At 39.1% G+C, this 21,719-nt stretch overlaps 1 protein-coding gene and 2 pseudogenes across 1 annotated transcript in view; all 3 read right to left on the bottom strand.

Moving 5' to 3' along the window:
- LOC125832955 (putative disease resistance RPP13-like protein 1) overlaps positions 1-21,447 on the bottom strand; it is a 172,074-nt gene extending 150,627 nt beyond the window's left edge. Inside the window, exon 1 of the mRNA XM_049512124.1 lies at positions 21,406-21,447. The gene's annotated coding sequence lies outside the window, so the exon portion shown is untranslated. The remainder of the gene's footprint in view (positions 1-21,405) is intronic.
- LOC125832933 (putative disease resistance RPP13-like protein 1) lies at positions 12,635-16,148 on the bottom strand (annotated as a pseudogene).
- On the bottom strand, positions 17,322-21,369 carry LOC125832954 (putative disease resistance RPP13-like protein 1; annotated as a pseudogene).
- Positions 21,448-21,719: the final 272 nt, after the last annotated feature.

Genomic DNA, 21,719 nt, shown 5'->3' with positions numbered 1-21,719 from the left:
TTTTTATTTTTAGTAGCGAATTTTACCTTGTTTATTATTCTAGTTTTTTATTATTAGTTTGAGACAGAATTTTGGAGATATTCTTTAAGTTTTGGAGAGGGTTTTGAAGAACTTGGAATTTTCAAAGGGTTTCAAATTCAAGAAATTGGCTTGGGTCTCTTGGATTCTTCACCTTTGGCTTGTTTTAAGACTTAATCTTGCATACCCATTGATGGAAACTGATATTGGTATACGTCTTTATCTCTTTTACATACGTAGCTAAAACCCCAATTCTTAGGGTGTGATTTTGTGAATATGGTTAGATTAGTTGTTGGATCTTGCTTGTTGATATTCTATTAGTTTAAATGTGATTTCATTTAGTGGTTGTGGATGAACTTAATGAGGTTGTAGTTGAAAATATAATCTCATATATGTGTCTTTGGCATGCTCGAGAGAGAGGTCGTACTAGACCACTAAATTGATGTCCAGTGTGAGTGGGTCGACATGAGGTTCAACTCGAGAGAGTGAACCCTAGTCCCAGGTCCAACACTTAGTTCGAGAGAGTGAGTGGGTTAAGGCGGAGGCTGTTCTTCATGCAGCAAGTGGGTGTCCGAGAGGAACACATTTGAAACGGGGTAAGTTGCTCGAGAAAGAGCTTATCCCCTTAAAGTCTAGCCTAGTCACAAATACTCAATGAATTCACTATCAAAAGCATGTACCTAATGATTTAGTCTATCCCGTATTCCTACACATCCCAAGAATCCCGTCATCACTTGTATTTTTTCCTTATTTTAACTATTTTAGTTGTTCCTTGCTTTCAAACCCCCATTTGATACTTGACACTTGCGTCACCCTTTTTAATTTGTTATGTTTTCATTTGCCAAAGTCTTTAGCTTTGATTAGCTTTAGCACTTTTGCCCTTAACCACTAATTCTCACGCCCACTCCCTTGGGACTCGACCCCAAACCTTGGTTGGGTTACTAACCTATTGTACGATCGTAGACACTTGCATCGAAAGTTGTTTCTCTATTACGGAAATATCAAAATGGTGCTGCTGCCGGGGAGTGGTGTTACTTGAATGTTTTTGGCTTGATTTGAATTCTGCTTTCAATTATCGTAGTTTACTAGTTTTATTTGTCATTTTGTTTTCTCTAAGTTGTTGTATGCAGAAACCCTGGCATGGCTGAGGGAAGTGGTGGCAAGTTAGCTGAGATGAACCAAAAATTCGAGGGTGGCTTCAAGTTAGCTACACTGGTAACTCAGCTGAATGACTTGAACCAAAAATCTCAAAGGTGGAAAACCAGTTGAAGCCAAAAGAGGCACATACCTCCTTATGAGCGAGAAAGGTCTAGGAGCAACGAAAATAAAAGTATCGAGGATACACTATTAATCATTCTCCAAAATTTCACGAGCAAGATAGAATGCTAGAGGCGATGAGGGAAAGCTTGGAGATACTGAATCAGATGAGTGGCTACCACTAAAGATCAATCAGGTTGATTGAAGACGTCTTGGATCTCACATTGCCTCATCTCTACCTAAGCAGTAAAGGCGGGTTGCCTAGTGGCATTAGGTCTAACCCAGAGTCGAAGTTTGATTGGTAGCTCACGTCAAGCTACGACGTTAAATAAGGCGCTTCTTGGGAGGCAACCCAAGGTTTTAAATGCTCTAGTTTACTTTTATAAATAATGGTGTGTTAATTTTATAGGTTAAAACAAAGAATGTGTTGAAAAGTGCAGGTTGGCGAAATAAGGATCCAGTTGGCGAATCACAGAATTGGTTGGTGATCCCGCTAGTGTCCGCCGTTTGAACCTCCATGTAATCTGGAAGCCCTGTAAAAATCGGCGAGATATGAGACTATTCGGTGAATCGCCGATTAGATCGACGAGTAATACTAACGTTGCTGAATGGACACGAACTAGACGGTTTATAATGACCAAAAGTCTTAAAATTGAAATTCTTCACTTTCCCTCACTCTTAAACCTCCTAAATTCACACTAAGGTAGTAATTTTCTTTATTTGAGCCCTTTACTAGCATTTCAGTTGGTTGATTTGTGCTCGGAGCTGGAATACTTTGCCGCCAAGCTTTTCAATCGCGTTTTAATCGACACAAAAGGTTGGTTTCCAAACCTTGAGCTTACATTTGAAAATTGTACACTCATTTGCTATGATTGTATCGTATTGATGTGTTTGGGACTCTCTGGTAGGATAAGAATCCTCAATTGCCTATTTTAACTTGAAAATCCTGCCCGTAATGTTTGATTGTCAAATGCCTGTAGCTTTTTTGCTTTTTAATGAGTTGGATTGTGATTGCATGTTGGTCAATTGATTGGGTGAAGTCGTGGTAACCTGCGTTTGTGCTAAATGTCAAAATTTGCTCAATGATAGAACGGGTGACACCACCCTTAAGAGCAAATATCTTTAAATGGCCAAATGCGACAAATCTGGGAGAAATCTGGGAGAAATCTGAGTGTCCCAGGGTGATGGGTAGTATGGGTCTTGTTTGAATTCCATGAGTGAATGCTTTGATTTTATTTTCGGGGGTTGCGGGGTTGAATTCGAGAAGGTGAATTGAAAATGGGCACGTTAGATCATTCGGTGAGCTGGGTCGAGCTCGCCGAACCACTCGGCGGTTCACCTATTTTCCGCATCTCGATTTTTAATTGCGTGTCAACTTTGTGATTTGAGTCGGTAACTTTCGGCGAGAGGCCTGAGTTTGCCGAAGGCACTCGGCGACTCGCCGAAAGTACTCGTTATCGCACTTTATCTGCATCCCTGGAACCCTTGTGCACTGTAAATTTCGGCGGACAAAACTTGCTTGCTGAAAGTAGTCAGCGATTCTCCAAAGGACCTCCATATCGCCGACTTGTACTAATTGTTGAGCCAATCCTTTCGGCGAGCTCGACTTAGCTCACCAAAGAGGTTCGGTGACTCACAAACTGGATCATCGAGTCTGTCTGCAATAGATTATCTGTGCTTGCATTTGAGTTTCTTCTCGATCTTTTGCAGAGATGGTACACACCAATCTAACAAGCCACCTCAGAAAAAGGGAAAGGGAATTACGATAAATGAAGGAGGATCACAATCTCCACAGAAACGAAAGAAAAATCTCCCACCGCGAGACAAATGCAAGAGGAAATGATATAACAAAGAAATGAGTAGCTATTGAGACCAAGTTAAGTGGTCTGAGCCTGAAGATGATCAACCCTTGATTCACCAACAGAATAGGCTCTGAGATAGACCTCAACCCATACCCACCAGAGTTTCATCAGCTGCAGCTCCTCTTGAATAGATGCAGTGCCAGCTCAGGGCACCCTCAATAACTCATGCACTGCCTATTGCTCCTCCACCTAGATTGCTGAACATACTAAAAGGTGAAGGAGTCTGGACTATCATAGAGGAGTAGCTGCTATCTATGGAGGGGTTTGGAAGGCAAGCATCCTGATGTGCTTGAAACTCTCCGATACCATGGATTCGAGCAGGTCCACATGACCCTGAACCCTTACATTCCCTCCTGGGTAAGAGAGTTTTACACTGCTTATGGAGAGTTGGTACCTAAGAACAAGAAGAAAGCCAGTGAGTTTAGACCGGTGAAGTTGGTCATGGTTGGAGGAAAGGAGGTTGAGTGCCATAACGAGCATATTAACGTTGTATTGGGTAGACCGCTGCACTCTGTGCTTCCTTACGAGGGGCTGCCTATTGTTCAGTCCCTGGATGATTTGAAGGGTTGGTTGGCTCTGATGATTTCTGACACTACCCCGAGTGGATGGATGCGGGAGCTCCCATTGAGAAGAGGGACATGAACATTGCCTCTAGGTTCTGTTTGGCTTCATGAGCAGCACTATCATGCCATCCCAAAACGAGTCTATTCTGCGTCACCCTAAGGCGGCTTGCCTTGGTTCTATTATGGCCAAGAGGCAGATCGACCTAGGACTTCTTACTTCTCAGGAGATGGCCATGAGAGCCAAGCAGAGACTTACCTCTCTGCCATTCCCGATTTTGATCACTGAGTTATGCCAGCATGCTGGAGTACCCCGGGATCCTGCGAATGATATAGAGGTCATTCCCTTCATCCTCCATGGACATCCGACCTATTGAGGCTGAGTTCATTCGAGAAGAGGTTGATAGGAGGAGAAGCAACTCCAAGCAGACACTTCTCCAGAAGTCAATATTAACTCATTACCAGCAGAGGCATCTTCGCCCACTCCGGCCTCTGAGACCTCAGGGTATACCCGCTCCTTCTTCCTCTTCCTCACGGGCTCCAGGTGCTTCCTCATCCTCCGAACTACCAGGATTACTCAGGCCATGATCCTGAAGATGGGGCAGTTGTCCTATTCAGCTGATTGTGAGAGCTACCCGATTGGAGAGATCCATCCCGAGGATGATTGACAGTGCCATACTAGCAGCACTTACCCCCCTTCAAACTTCTGTTGATGCTTGACAGTGAGAGTCATTGCTTGTGAGAGCAGACAGGGGGAGGCCTCTGAGGTGACGACTTTAAAAGCCGAGATTGCGAGTTTGAGAAAGGACGTAGACTATCTTAAGTCTGCTGACTTCACTTCACTATAGAGACTGATGAGGACAGGGATGCTCCTGAGACCTCGGGGATTCCTCTGGCTACCACCGGAGATGTGCAGGGGGATGGCACAACACATGCAGAGTCGGATGGAGAGACCGATGAGAAGTTGATATCAGTACATGTTGAGGAGGGCAGAGATGAGGGCATATTTAGAGACTTTCCATCTCGTTTTGACTAGCGTAATATCGAATCGAGTCTCTTGTAATGACCATTGCACACTAGCGAAAGTGTGGAGTCTTGTTTGACTTTAGTGTCGATTCCTAGTGTGCTGAGAATACTTTGAAACATGCATAATAGATCCTAGAATTTTCCCCATTGGTCCAATCGACTAAGTGAGGCTATCTCTTGAGATGATCTTAGGCAAATTTACAGAGTATGAGCCAATTTTACATATACCTCTTTTGTGGCTTACCTTGTGAGCAAGTGTGAACCTTTGTTGAACACCCCTTGAGCCTTACCTTTCTTTGGAAGAAACTTGACTAAAACATGACCCTTCTTTGTCCATTACGATAATCCTCATGATTTGTGGTGAGTTGAATAGCCAACTTAGGCCATAAGCCTAAGTTGGGGGTGTGATGAAAAGAAAAGGGAAATTCAAGAAGTGCAAGGAAAGTCTCTCTAACCTATGGTGTTGAGAAAAATGGAACCCCTCCATATAAAAAATTAGAAGAGAAAGAGAAAGAGAAAAAAAAATGAAAAATAAAGTACCAAAGAAATGGGGTTTCCAAACAATCCATGGGAAGTGAATAATGGGATGACTTATGAGCACTAGCAAAAATGATGAAGGAAAAGGAAAGGAAGTGTTGTGAATACCACATCTCATGAGGATAAAAGTCACTGAGCCTAAATGACCATACCTTTGCACTCAGCCCCGTTACAAGCCTTGTTAAGACCTTTGTGATCTTGAGAAAGTCGAAACAAATGTTGATTGGAAAATATGGGTAAACCTATGGGTGAAAGCATGCATTGTGTTCATCTTTGTGAGTGTGAGTGTTGCATCTGATTCCTGAACTTTAAATTATTAAATCATTATGTGCGAATATAGAATCATTCTTTCTGTGAGGGCATTTGAACACTCTAGTTGAGCCTAAACTTGCATTTGAGGCAAATATTGTGAGCATGAGATTCTTTGATATTGGCGAGTCACTACTTGAATCTTTGAGTGAACAATTGTTCTTTGCATAAGTAAATTGAGTCTTGTTATGTGCATTCATTATCGAGTCTTGTGTAGTACTGTTCAAGACACCCTTTTTGAACGGATGAACTTGAGTTTGCTTAAGGACAAGCAAAAGTTTAAGTTGGGGGTGTTGATGAGTCCACGATTTGGACTCATTTGGGGCTAGATTTGGATGAATTTAGTGTCCTCAAATGCATGTTTTATCCCAATATTTGATGGAAACCTTTAAGTTTCAGGTATTCAAAGTTTGAAGCAAAGCGTGGACACTACTTCGCAAAAGGGAGCAAAAGAAGCCGAAAGAACGAAGAAATGAAGATCTGTGAATCACCGAACCCAATCGGTGAATCACCAACAGATCGCATATTCGCCTTTAGTTCAAGTGTGCTAAGCCCTGAAGGAAAGGAGAAATTCGGCGGTGTAAAGGACCAGTTGGCGTAGTGCCGAACGACTCCGCGAAGCAATGCTAACATCGCCCAATTATCCAGGACACAAAGATGCTGAAGACAAATGATGAAAGGTAATGAAGTAGACCAAGGGGTGGATCGCCGAATGCATCAGCGATTCCCACTAACGTCGCCGAAAGATCCTTCGTACCATATTTTCTGAAAACTATAAATACTAGTTTAGTTTTTATTCTTAGTAGCACATTTTACCTTATTTTATCTAGTTTTTAGATTATTAAGTTTGAGACAGAGTTTTGAGATATTCTCTCTAAGTTTTGGAGAGGGTTTTCAAGAACTTGGAGTTTTCAAAGGGTTTCAAATTCAGGAATTGGACTTGGGTCTCTTGGATTCTTTACCTTTGGCTTGTTTTAAGACTTAATCTTGCATACCCATTGATGGAAACTGATATTGGTATACGTCTTTATCTCTTTTACATGCATAGCTGAAACCTCAATTCTTGGGGTGTGATTTTGTAAAGATGGGTTAGATAAGTTGTTGGGTGTTGCTTGTTGATAGTCTATTATAGTTTAAATGTGATTTCGTTAGTGGTTGTGGATGAACTTAATGAGGTTGTAGTTGAAAATAATTGTAACATCCGGCAATATGAAATAATTGAAGAGGCTTAGAATTGGAAATTTTCATTTTTGGAAAGAATTTAAAGTTTTGGAAATTTTGGCCAAGTATGGAAAACGTGAAATTTTGGCCAACTTTGAACAGCCATAAATTCTAGCTCAGGATGAGTTAGGTGGAATTCCAGTTATGGTTGCAAAGTTCGTGGAACGAACTTTCCAACGCCACCGAGTTTGCTCGATTCCGAGTTCGTATGAGGGAGTTATGACCTTTGAAAGTTGGGCAGTTGACAAGGAAATCCGTCCGGGAATCATTAAGGGCATTTTAGTCTTTTCCCTAGCCAATTCTTTTGAGCTCATATTGTTGTATTAGGATGATCTTTGGATCATTTTTTGTCCCTTTTTTTTTTGAAAGAGAAAGAGTTAGGGTTCTTGAGATTGAAGAAGAGAAGAAGGAGAAGAAGAATAAGAGAAGAAAGAGGAGATTTGTCAAGACCATTGTGGATTTTCGTCGGGGGTGATCCCTATCAAGGTATGTGAGTTTTTCGTGTGGGTTGATCCTTTCCCTCACACACACCAAGTTTATTCTATGCTTTGAGAAAAGATTGGGAATTGTTGTTGAAGTGTCGAAGTTGTTAGTTGTTGTTGATATTGTTGTTGAGGTTGTTGAAGTTATTGTTCGTTGTGAGGCTTGATTGGGTTGTGCATTAAGTTGAAACCTATTGTATGTTGAGGGGATTATGATTCTAAGAGCTATGACCCTTTTAAAGGTTGATCCACCATCGATTTGCAGAAATTTCTGGGCTGTCGATCCCCATCTACGGGACTGACCTACGGACCGTAGATCGATCGACGGTCCGTACTGGTCAACCGTCAATCGGAACAGAAGTTGGTTTTTGGGGCATCGATCTACGGTCACGACCTACGGTCCGTGGCCTGACCTACGGACCGTAAGTCAGGACCGTAGGTCAACACTTAGTCTTTTTCTTAAATGAATTCTGGGGAAAATCTCTGACGCAATCTACGGACCGTAAGTCCATCTATGGTCCGTCGATGGCGTCCGTAAGTCCTATCTGTGTCACCAGAAATCTGAAGTCTCAGCCAAGTTTCCCCTCTTCTTTTCTCACTTTTTCATGCATGTTCCAAAGTAATTCACCTATGTTTTATAGTTGTTTTCGACGTTCCAAAGTGCGTCTAAGCGTTCAAGAATCCTTCCATAACATGTGATCGAATACCTTGAATTCATAATTCCGATTCAAGGAAAGATAGTTCCAAGTCAAGTGAAGTTTCAAGTCGAGTAAGAGTCTTAGTTTCAAGCTAAGTCATGAGATTAAAGTTGAGTTCTCTTTAAAAAAAAAAAAAAAGAGAAAGCTATTAGGGAACTAAGTATTCCCAAAGGAGGTTGTAAATGCTATTATATTTGAATAAGAAGGGAATCATGTTTTCTTTCCCCAAAGGAGCCTTTGGGCTAAAGTTTTGAGTAATTATCTCAATCAAAGAAAGAAGTTATTTTAAAAGCATGAGCCAAAGTATTTTTGGGAGTAGTATTGAGCACCGAATTGGGGACACGAGTTTATATTAACTCAACTCCCCATAAGAACCATGCGCCAACATGGGACTTGTCGTATCATTCTCTTTAGATGATCACGTAAGATTAGGCTAGTGGATCCACTAAGCAAAAGTAAGGTCCTATATCGATGGCAAGGTATAGGATGGTCCTTTGGCAACGTGAGGTAAAACGTTGTATCATCACTAAGGCTCGTAGTGGTGATTATCGGTTAAAGAACCTCCCACAAAAGCTGTATTATATTTATAAAAGAAAAGTGGAGTTTGTTGTCATTTTATCCTTAACGATCTAAGTCGTTTACATTCTTTTACAAGCTTTATATGTGTGGCTCGTGTCTTATTGCTTTACTTTGAGTCCAGTTATGTATATGAGTCGTTCAGAGTCAAGGTAAGTGATCTCTTGTTCTCCTTTCAAGCTTAAGTTGTGGTTCCGCTTTTCCAGCTCACATATTCGTACATTCCATGTACTGATGCCAGTTGGCCTGCATCGTCTTATGATGCAGATACAGGTACCCCGGATCAGCATCCTGCACGTCGTTGATCCAGCTGAGCACTCCAGAGTCTGTGGTGAGCCTCCTTGCGTTCCGGAGGACTCAATTATTTTGTGTACTTAGCTTTGTTCTATTAGGATGTTGCGGGGTCTGTCCCCACATCCATCTCAGTATATTAGAGGCTTCAATAGACAGTCAGACAGTCAGTCAGTCAGTTATTTTTGAGTCTCTCATCCATGTATATGTATATATATATATATATATATGTAAATATTCTATTTTGAGGCTCGAGTTGCCCTTTGGGCCATATTTTATTAGTTAAGTTGTTCATGTCTTTGTATGACGTTGAGTTATTCTGTTGAGTTAGGTTTCCGCTGAGTTAAGAAAGCCAGGCCAAGGGTTCGCCTGGGGCCAGCAATGGTCTCCAGGTGCCGGTCCCGCCCAGGGTGTAGGCTCGGGGCGTGACAACATGTATCAAAAGATTCCTTCTTGTTGCCAAAATTACAGTGGCATATAGTTTTGTATGCAATATTTTCACAAAGGCTCTATACAACCTTTCGCCAAACAACAATTCTGGCTGGAGCTTGACTCTTCAAACTTATTCTTATTCCTCACCAAGTACTGATGCATCTGAACAGTTCAATAGTTCCTTGGTGTTTCATTTAGCACTTAATCACGCAAGTTTAGTGCAACATATATGGCTAAAGCAATGGAATGCACTATTTGAACACATTCATCCATATTATCATGATTATCAGACTAACATGGAAAAGTTTTTTAATGTCTCATTTTTTTTCAAGGCCATATCATGGAAAGTTGATGCGAGCACTGGTTATATTGATTGCACCCAATTGGAGAACTATGCCACATTGTTTAGACCAAAGTTTATTGTTACTAATACAAGTGCTTATGCTCATTGCTATGATTATGCACGTCTCCGCAAGTTTCTCTTCGCTACAACTTGTGGGGTGCACGCTACTAACATTGTTCTCGACTCGAACCTTGAGGACAAGGTTCTTATTGAGGACGGGAGTATTGTTATGAACCAGCCTCGGCCCAATGTCAATACCTATACGGATGCCACACAACTAGTTATTGGGCCAAAAAGAAGCAGCAAAATTAGAAGGCCTTCACAAAGGTTGGTTTGGGACCCAGGCCCAATAAACAACTAGTTAAAAGGATGGCGGATGAGAAAGAACGGTTTATGCAAAACTATTATGAAGAGTCTATGTTTTCTCATCCCCTTTCTAAGGATCTGGTTTCTCATCTCTTTCTAATTCTTACTATCTTTTAATTCAGTTGTTTTAGTAGATAACTATTGTTAATTACCATAATTTCTATTGTATCCTTATTGAGTAATTGGAATGCATCTATGAGTTTCTGCTGAGAATTGAGTTTGTTACAGTGACAGAGAGAAACTGCAAAAAAAAAAAAAGGATATCATAGGCATACCAGATGAAGTGATCATCAATCCAAAAGCTGAGGTTAGATCGATCCAACACGATCTGAGTATGGGTGAGGGATTAGCACCAAATTTGGTCAATTCACCAAGTATGCATAGACTACATCAATTACAAACAAGTATAATTAGTTTCAGCTTTTTGGTATATATACACACAAAACAAAAGCTATTGTGCTAAAAATCCATATACTTGCAAAAGCTCAGTATATGCTATCAAATGCAGTCGCATCAAACTTGAAACCAATACGATACAACATGCCTAAAATAAAAGAAGCAGATATTGGAAGTCTTTTCCAATTTCTTTAAATTCCAAGGTTTGGGCTACCTGACTGATAAAGTGAATTCCTTTGGACCCTATATCTCTGTGGAAGAGACGAGAGATGGGTAACAAAGCCGAACAACTTTCATGATTTTCCAGTCTGCAAGTTGAGGGAGAAAATATGTTAATAGACAAGCAAAGAGAGTCTTACTAGTACATTAATATTACATTAAGACAATTGAGTCTGTAGAAGAGTCTTAACGAGAATACGTGAGTTGCTACTGAGATGAATTTCTAAAGGCAATAATTAACATATATGTGCATTGTAAAAGATTTCTAGTTCATTACGTCTACAGTGTTATCACCTTTTTGTTTTTTTGTTTTTCAGCTAAAATTAAATGCATCCTGATCTGAAGATGATTCCTCGGTTTCACAGTGGCAATAGAGGTTTTGCACTGCTCAAAGATTTAACAAGGGAAAAGAATTAACAAGAAAGCAAAGGGAAGTAAACAAAAAAAAAAAAAAGAATTCTTGAATTGCAATTGAAAATGAATTTCCAAGACAATAAACATCCTACTGACATATATGTGCATGTTAAAAGATTACTAGTTCATTAATATTACATTGAGCTATCAACTTTCTGAAGCGGATTATTTCAATTCCATACCAGCTTTCTTTTTCTCACCTTTTTGCTGTCATCTAAAATTAAACTCATCCCTATCCAAGATTATTCCTCGGCTTCACAGTGGCAATAGATGCTTTGCGCTGCTTAAAGATTTAACAAAGGAAAAGAATTAACTAACAAGCAAGGAGAAGTTAATATAAATAAATGAATAATGAAAAAAGAAGGAATTATAATAACATATATCGGAGCACCATTTCTCTAAATCATTACTGGTATCCCTATCAATAATTATGGTGGAAAAATGAGCAATTCAAAATGGAGATAATGGCAGTCCCAGATAGCTAGATATCAAAGCAACATGAGGCCTCGAAGTTGACAGACTGCTAATAGGCATGCGAACAAAGCTCCACATTGGAAACTGAAAAGATTGGAAAGCTACATATAAGGTGTAGGATTTCTTAATGGTGTGAGGTCTTTTGGGGAAAGTCGTGCGAGCTTACACCTTGTTAGGAGTATCATTAATAGATAATTCATTTACCATTCGTGTTGTACAGGAAGTGACTGGGACTAGAAACAGGGGAATAAAGAGACTTATAACTTTTGTGATAGAAAATCAATTGATAAACAAACAAAGAGAAGTCTTATAAATTATTAAGAGAATCACTTACCAATGATCTTGTTCGCTATATAAGTTCACTATCGAATCATACATTGTGTTTGAACAATCTCAGGCCACTCCTTCATCAATATGCAATTTGAGCATCACTCTCAGCTATATTAAAAATAGACGTTTTAAATATCAGTTCTGGTAGTTGAAAGCAGTGGATGATTTAACTGATACTAGTCCTTTCAACTGATTTTGGAAATTTGACAAAATTTTGCACAATATTTCAAAGCAAATAAATGAAGTAAGAAAAAGAGGGAAATTAAGAGTAACAATTGAATAAAGGAGAACATTTAAAGCAAATAAATGAAGGAGGAAAAAAGAATAGTGCAATTGATATTTAAGTGTGACCATAGAAAAAAATACATTATAATTAAATATTAATATTACGTATATAATTATTTGTGGGAAAGAATCCGTAAAATGACATATATATAACCAATTCAATGATAACCACAAAACAGATTAATAAGAAAAAGATGCCCAAATCCATAAATTGAGATTGATGTTACAATTGACCTTTAAGATATTTGCACCACTTTTAATATAATAAGATGATATGATATATGATATGATGATTACAGTGTTCCCACCCGAATATAAATATTTTTTCACCTTCTTTTTTGTAATCAAACATTAAATTCATCCTGATCTGAAGAACATTTCCTCGGCTTCACGGTGCAACAGACGCTACACACTGCACAAAAACAATATAACAAAGGAAAAGAATCAGCAAACAAGCAAAGAGAAGTAACGAAAAATAAAAAGCTACTGAGATAAAAAAGAGTTCTTACATCTGTCAGAGTACCGTTTGTTTTGATCATCACAGGTATTCCTCATTGATCTGTATAGTGGAAATATGAGCAATATTTGGCCAGTATTCTCCCTTCATAAATTCTAGACATGGATTGAGCAATGGGCAGTATGAAATAGATAGTTTAGAGAGGGCAGAGGGCATCCCTTTTACTGGAAGATGTTGAAGTTTAAGACAAGAACGGATGGTCAGCTCAGAGAGGGAGGAGGGAAGCGCTGATTCTGGAAGAGATTGGAGTTGACTGCAGGATCTAATCTCTAGACGCCTAAGAGAAGTGAGGCCCCGAAGACCTTCAGTTGACAGTGAATGGAGCTCATCATGGTCTCTTAATGTTAGTGAAGAAAGAGATGAGGGAAGCCCTTCTTCGATCAGTGACTGAATTTGAGGTAAATAATTAGTGGATAGAGATTGAAGAGAGGTGAGGCTTTTGAGAAGTTTGCTGCCTAATGTTTTCATATTGTATACCTCAAGTCTTTGAATTGAGCAAGGCAACTCCCAATGAATCTCTTCATCAGTACCATCATGGGAGATTTGAAGTTCTCTAAGACAGGGGAGTCTCTGTAAATGCCACTCCTTTCGATCATTCTCCAGTTTCTTGCAATACCAGATCTCAAGGACTTCTAGACTGAAGGGCAACCCTCCTTCAGGGAAGGACTTTATTTCTGGACAAGAATACAGGAAGAGATGATTAAGAGATGGAAGAAGTTCCTGCATATGTTCTGGCAGCGACTTCAGCTTCTCGCAGTAGGCAATTCTCATAGTTCGCAACAACGTTGGAGTCCTGGATGCCACCAAAAGTATTTCAAGATTATCACATAAAGAAATATCGAGATCTTCAGTCCCAGTAGGAATCAACAGCCTAATAAGGCTGTGGCACCTATATACTCTCAAATAGTGTGCTCTTGGGACCAGCTCAGGTGATATATCATTTATAGAATTACATTCAGTTAGTACCAGTCTCTCGAGAAACATCTCACTAGCTGACGGCTCCAATTTCAATTTCTCACAATAATGTATCTTTATTTTCTTCAAGGTTTTCGACAGACTGCTAATAGGCAAGGAGGTAAGAGAGCGACAACTACTGATAATTAATGACTCTAGCTGCATCATTCCTTGAAGTTGGGATGCAAATAGCTCAGCATGATCAAAAAGAACTCCAACCTTTAAAGAACCAACAACTTCAAACCTTTTTAAGCTTGAAAGTTGGATAGGTGTCTCCAAAATAAATTCCGGACAACCTGAAATTGTCAATCGTGTCAAACAACAAAGATTTCCAGGCAATTTCCCCATCAACTTGGGACAGTCTTTAATTGAAAGGTTCTGAAGTGCAGGGAACTCTCCACTTCCTAGTACATGCCATTGCTTCCACCCATTCATCCGATTAAATTCAAGCCATTCAAGAGAGTTAAATGGCTTTATTGAAGATGGGCTACCATAGAATTCTTCGGTCACCTCTGTTATTCGATCCATATACCCAATGGTGAGGACTTTCAAAGAAGGAAGTTGTCCTAGTGCTGGCAAGGAATCACAGTTGTTGCAGTGGCTAAGAGACAACGTCTCCAGCTTAAGATAGGAATAATCAGCAACCCAGTTCGGAAATTTTGTCCCTCTATATCCAGAGATTACCAGTTCTTTTATGTTTGTGTTTGGTTGTAGTTCATCGAATATGTCTCTTTCAGTTTGTGAATTGTCAGCAATAGGTGTACCCCACGACAATGATAACCTCTCAATATGTTCCTTTTCCCTCATGTTTGCCTTCAAAGCTTCCCTTCTATCAACCACATTTTGCAACTCTGCAATTGGTAGAGATCCATACAAGTTGTGTAGTTCACCCAAATCTTTGAGTTTCAAACCACTTTGAAGACATTTAACTCCTAATAGCACCTGGAGGCTTTTCAACTTGCTAGGATGTAGCGGCATCTTCAACCGAGAACAGCGCCTAATGTCAAGGTAACGCAAGTTGATCAAATTTCCCATCTGCAGCGGTAACTCCTCAAGACATTCACAAGACGACACGATAAGTGTCTCTAAGTTGTACAACACACAAATTGAATCTGGTAACTGCTTTATCTTTGTCCAAGAAAGGTCCAAAAATCTTAGGAGTTTTAATTTGATAAATAAGTCATTCGGTAACTCCTTGATGTCATAACGAGAAAATGACAATGCCCTTAAGACTGTTAGTCTTGGAAGTATGTTATGCAGCACCCTCTTGCTTAGATTAACTGAAAACAAATGGAGCCGGATATTTATCGGAAGCAATGTCCTTAATTGCTCCAATTTGTAGAGGGTTTTCAATTTACCAAAATCACCTTCTCCTGATGAATATGACGAAAACTTACCATCACCCATGGAATACGACAAGTGTCGAGTTCATTCCAACATATGAGATCCTTCGATGTCTTCTAACCTGGTACAATGTTTTGAAGATGCAATTTGGGCAAGATCGTTGACAAGGTCATGCATAACGAATTTCTCACCATCCATTTGAGAATATTTGTACAAGACCCTGTTTAACAATGATCTTGATCTCAACTCGAGAATGTACTTTTTGCCTAGTTCTTCAACCGTTTCATCTTTTTGCAACTTCTGTACTAGACCATTAGCGATCCACAGTTGAATGACTTGTTCTTTGTAAAATTGATAATCTTTTGGAAATATTGCGCAATAGGAAAAGCATCGCTTCAAATGTGGGGGAAGATCATTGTAGCTCAACATCAATGCTGGTAACATTCCATTGTCTGGAAGCTCCCATATTTCACTTCTCAAAATGCGTTTCCACTCTTCAATCGTTGATTTTGAGCGTAACATCCCAGCAAGGGTCTTTATAGCTAAAGGCAATCCTTTGCATTTCTCTGCAATTTTCTTTCCAATCTCTTCAAGTTCTAGATGTTCCTCAGGATCCCTGTTTTCTAATGAATGTCGTTTGAATAAAGCCCAAGAGACTTCATTAGACAGAATCCCCACATTCATTGCCCCACCACCCATCATCAAGGCAACACTCTCCTTACGTTTTGTCACAATGATCTTACTTCCGAGATCTCCTTGCACAAAATGATTTCTCAAGTCATCCCACTCATTATAGTTGTCATTCCAAACATCATCTAGAACAGTAAGAAACTTTTTACCTTTTAAGCTCTCCTTCAATTTGATCTGAATCTGATTTATATTATCATCAACCTGTAAGCCAATCTCTTGAAGCAATCCTTTTGCTATTCTGAAAGCATCATATTGTTCAGACACACAAAACCAAGCTTTCAAATCAAAATGGTTGTTCACATTCTCATCATTGTAAACAGCTTTAGCAAGTGTTGTCTTGCCCACGCCCCCCATTCCAACAACAGGGATTACAGTCAAACTTCTACCATTTGCATCAACAGATAATAAAGCTCCACATTGATAACTGAAAAGATTGGGAAGCTACATATAAGGTGTAGGATTTCTTAATGGTGTGAGGTCTTTTGGGGAAAGTCGTGCGAGCTTACACCTTGTTAGGAGTATCATTAATAGATAATTCATTTACCATTCGTGTTGTGCAGGAAGTGACTGGGACTAGAAACAGGGGAATAAAGAGAGCTATAACTTTTGTGAAAGAAAATCAATTGATAAACAAACAAAGAGAAGTCTTGAAAATTATTTGAAGAATCACTTACCAATGATCCTGCTCGCTATATAAGTTCACTATCGAATCATACGTTGTGTTTGAGCAATCTCAGGCCACTCCTCCATCAATATGCAATTTGAGCATTACTCTCAGCTATATTAAAAATAGACCTTTTAAATATCAGTTCTGGTAGTTGAAAGCAGTGGATGATTTAACTGATGTTGGAAATTTTGCACAATATTTCAAAGACTGATCAAAGAGAAAATGTTCAAGTAAGATGAAGAGTGAATTGCTATTGAGATAAATTTCCAAACTATATCATGAATCAAACAGAACAAGAATGATATAAGTGTTTCACTATTTTAACTCTTAACTATAGAATGAAAAGGATAACATTGTGTAGAGATCCCATAAAACAAAAAAGATGAATTTATGTAGATATTCATGGAGGAATACCAAAAGATATCTTGAAGTTCTAAATTAAAAAGTGGAGGTTACGAATATAAAAATATTATGAAAATTAAGAGTAACAATTGAATAGGTAATTAGATAAGAGTCATGAAGGAGAATATTTAAAGCAAATAAATGAAGAAGGAAAAAAGAATAGTGCAATTGATATTTAAATGTGACCATAGAAAAAAAATACATTATAATAAAGTATTAATATTATGTATATAATTATTTGGGGGAAAGGATCCATCAAAAGACATTTATATAACCAATTCAATGATAACCACAAAACAGATTAATAAGAAAAAAAAGCCCAAATCCATAAATTGAGATTGATGTTACAATTGACCTTTAAGAATATTTGCACCACTTTTAATATAATATGATGATATGATATGATGATTATAGTGTCCCCACCCGAATATAAATATTTTTTCACCTTCTTTTTTGTAATCAAACATTAAATTCATCCTGATCTGAAGATTATTCCTCGGCTTCACAGTGCAACAGACGCTACACACTGCACAAAACAATATAACAAAGGAAAAGAATCAACAAACAAGCAAAGAGAAGTAACGAAAAATAAAGAGCTACTGAGATAAAAAAAAGTTCTTACATCTGTCAGAGTACCATTTGTTTTGATCATCACAGGTATTCCCCATTGATCCGTATAGTGGAAATATGAGCAATATTTGGCCAGTATTCCCCCTTCATAAATTCTAGACATGGACTGAGCAATGGGCAGTGTGAAATAGATAGTTCAGAGAGGGCAGAGGACATCGCTTTTTCTGGAAGATGTTGGAGTTTAGGACAAGAATCGATGGTCAGTTCAGAGAGGGAGGAGGGAAGCGCTGATTCTGGAAGAGATTGGAGTTGAAAGCAGGAGCTAATCTGTAGACGCCTAAGAGAAGTGAGGCCCCGAAGACCTTCAGTTGACAGTGAATGGAGCTCATCATGGTCGCTTAATGTTAGTGAAGAAAGAGACGAGGGAAGCCCTTCTTCGATCAGTGACTGGATTTGAGGTAAATTAGCAGTGGATAGAGATTCAAGAGAGGTGAGGCGTTTGAGAAGTTGGCTGCTTAATGTTTTCATATTGTGTACCACAAGTATTTGAATTGAGCAAGGCAACTCCCAATGAATCTCTTCGTCAGTAGAACCATGGAGGATTGTAAATTTTCTGAGACAAGGGAGTCTCTGTAAATGCCACTCCTTTCGATCATTCTCCAGTTTCTCACAATGCCAGATCTGAAGGAATTCTAGACTGAAGGGCAACCCTCCTTCAGGGAAGGACTTTATTTCTGGACAAAAATTCAGGAGGAGATGATTAAGAGATGGAAGAAGTTCCTGTATATGTTCTGGCAGCGACTTCAGCTTCTCGCAGCTGTGAATTTTAATTCGCAACAACGTTGGAGTCCTGGATGCCACCAAAGGTATTTCAAGATTTTCACATCCAAAAATATGGAGATCTTCAGTCCCAGTAGGAATCAAAAGCCTAGTAAGGCTGTGGCACCTATTTACCCTCAAATAGTGTGCTCTTGGGACCAGCTCAGGTGATATATCATTTATTGAATTACATCTACTTAGTTCCAGTCTCTCGAGAAACATCTCACTAGCTGATGGCTCCAATTTCAATTGATCACAATCAGATATCTCTATTTTCTTCAAGGTTTTCGGCAGACTGCTAATATGCAAGGAGGTAAGAGAGTGACAACTTTTGATAACTAATGTCTCTAGCTGCATCATTCCTTAAAGTTGGGATGCAAATAGATCAGCATGATCAAAAAGAACTCCAACCTTTAAAGAACCGACAACTTCAAACCATGTTAGACTTGAAAGTTGGACAGGTGTCTCCAAAATAAATTCCGGACAACCTGAAATTGCCAATCCTGTCAAAGAACAAAGATTTCCAGGCAATTTCCCCATCAACTTGGGACAGTCTTTAAATGAAAGGTGCTGAAGTGCAGGGAACTCTCCACTTCCTAGTACGTGCCATTGCTTCCACCCGTTCATCCGATTAAATTCAAGCCATTCAAGAGAGTTAAATGGCTTTATTGAAGATGGGCTACCATAGAATTCTTCGGTCACCTCTGTTATTCGATCCATATAGCCAATGGTGAGGACTTTCAAAGAAGGAAGTTGTCCTAGTGCTGGCAAGGAATCACAGTTGTTGCAGTGGCTAAGAGACAACCTCACCAGTTTAAGATAGGAATAATCAGCCAGCCAGTTTGGAAATTTTGTCCCTCTATATCCAGAGATTTTCAGTTCTTTTATGTTTGTGTTTGGTTGTAGTTCATCGAGTATGTCTCTTTCAGTTTGTGAATTGTCAGCAATACTACTACCCCACAACAATGATAACCTCTCAATATGCTCCTTTTCCCTCATGTTCGCCTTCAGAGCTTCCTTTCTATCAACCACATTTTGCAACTCTTTAATTGATAGAGATCCATACAAGTTGCAGAGTTCACCCAAATCTTCGAGTTTCAAACCACTTGGAAGACATGTAACTCCTAATAGCACCTGGAGGCTTTTCAACTTGCTAGGATGTAGCGGCATCTTCAACCGAGAACACCTCCTAATTTCAAGGTAACGCAGGTTGATCAAATTTCCCATCTGCAGCGGTAACTCCTCAAGATAATCACAAGATGACACAATAAGTGTCTCTAAGTTGTACAACACACAAATTGAATCTGGTAACTGTTTCATCTTTGTCCAAGAAAGGTCCAAAAATCTTAGGAGTTTCAATTTGATAAATAAGTCATTTGGTAACTCCTTGATGTTATAACGAGAAAATGACAATGCCCTTAAGAATGTTAGTCTTGGAAGTATGTTATGCAGCACCTTCTTGCTTAAGATTAACTGAAAAATTATGGAGCCGGATATTTATTGGAAGCAATGTCCTTAATTGCTCCAATTTGTAGAGGGTTTTCAGTTTACCAAAATCACCATCTCCTTTTGACAATGACGAAAAGTTACCATCACCCATGGAATACGACAAGTGTCGAGTTCGTTCCAACATGCGAGATCCTTCGATGTCTTCCAACCTGGTACAAAGTTTTGAAGATGCAATTTGGGCAAGATCATTGACAAGGTCATGCATAACGAATTTCTCACCATCCATTTGAGAATATTTGTCCAAGTCCTGCCTTAAGAATACCTCTCCCTTCCATGCAAAAGAATCAGGGACCCTGTCTAACAATGATCTTGATCTCAACTCGAGAATGTACTGGTTGCCTAGTTCTTCAACCGTTTCATCTTTTTGCAACTTCTGTACTAGACCATTAGCGATCCACAGTTGAATGACTTGTTCTTTGTAAAACTGATAATCTTTTGGAAATATTGCACAATAGGAAAAGCATTGCTTCAAATGTGGGGGAAGCTCATTGTAGCTCAACATCAATGCTGGTAAGATTCCATTGTCTGGAAGCTCCCATATTTCACTTCTCAAAATGCATTTCCACTCTTCAATCGTTGATTTTGAGCGTAACATCCCAGCAAGGGTCTTTATAGCTAAAGGCAATCCTTTGCATTTCTCTGCAATTTTCTTTCCAATCTCTTCAAGTTCTAGATGTTCCTCAGGATCCCTGTTTTCTAATGAATGTCGTTTGAATAAAGCCCAAGAGACTTCATTAGACAGAATCCCGACATTCATTGCCCCAACACCCATCATCAAGGCAACACTCTCCTTACGTGTTGTCACAATGATCTTACTTCCGAAATCTCCTTGCACAAAAAGATTTCTCAAGTCATCCCATTCATTATAGTGGTCATTCCAAACATCATCTAGAACAATAAGAGACTTTTTACCTTTTAAGCTCTCCTTGAATTTGATCTGAATCTGATTTATATTATCATTAACCTGTAAGCCAATCTCTTGAAGCAATCCTTTTGCTATTCTGAAAGCATCATATTGTTCAGACACACAAAACCAAGCTTTCAAATCAAAATGGTCGTTCACCTTCTCATCATTGTAAACAGCTTTAGCAAGTGTTGTCTTGCCCACGCCCCCATTCCAACAACAGGGATTACAGTTAAACTTCTACCATTTGCATCAACAGATAATAAACGGCCCACCAATTCCTCTGTTTCACTCTTCCTACCAAAGATATCAGATTCATCAACCACAGAAGTTGAAGGTCTTCTAGTTTCTTGTTTACACGAATCAAGACACGATTTCAGGTCAAGACAACCAATTTGCTTTTGCAACTCCTCCAATGTTTCAATACTTTCTTCCAATTTATCCTTTATGTTAAGAAAAAATTCGTCACTCAAGGACAAGCTGAGGTGACTTACCTGCGGGTTGCTTGTTTCTCCAAGATTTTGACACTGACCTTCTACCTTTAGTCTCAAAACTTCATAATTGACTTCTTCAATTAAGTTCTCAGCACTGTCCACAGCATCTCGAAGCTCATTAAGCCACTGGCTCACGTATGGATTTGATGTTTGCTTATTCTCTGCATCACTTAACACAGCCTGAAGACCAAGCAAAGTCATCCTCAGCTTCTTTAAGAGCCGAACATCACACTTGTCCCTCTTAAACATCTTCAGCAGATCACTGTTAGGAGCAAGCCTATCAAAGAGAACATTCAAAGCTGAAGAGACAAATGCACCACCAACTGCTAAGCCAATTTCCATTTCTGAAATCTGCAAAGCAAAACAGGAAACCACAAAATGATTATAAGAATTTGGAGAAGATTATTGTCCTGTTTCTTTACTAAGAACTTTATTTTACCTGTTGAATGATTAAGAGTAATTTGCAAATATGAATGATCACTGCTTTCTCTCTCTCTCTCTCTTGCTTGTGGTTTTACTTGTATTTGGTACAACTATGTCTGTTACTATTAACTATTGTCCTTTTTTTCTCTTTTCCAAAAGTATGACTTTTCACCCAACAAGATGACAAAGACTATTCATTACTCTCTCAATGCCTTTAATAATTGAAGCAAGAGACGATAGGAAAGTGGTTGATGGATAAGTCGAGTTAATTCTGAATTATTTTTGAGTGCCCTTTAGAGGTTTTTTGGTTGGAAGACAAGTTATATTAGG

This window comes from Solanum verrucosum, unplaced genomic scaffold, assembly GCF_900185275.1.
Source record: "Solanum verrucosum unplaced genomic scaffold, falcon-dt-bn FXZP01000016.1, whole genome shotgun sequence".
NCBI classification, from domain to species: Eukaryota; Viridiplantae; Streptophyta; class Magnoliopsida; order Solanales; family Solanaceae; genus Solanum; species Solanum verrucosum.
This window is presented reverse-complemented; position numbering and strand designations above follow the sequence as displayed.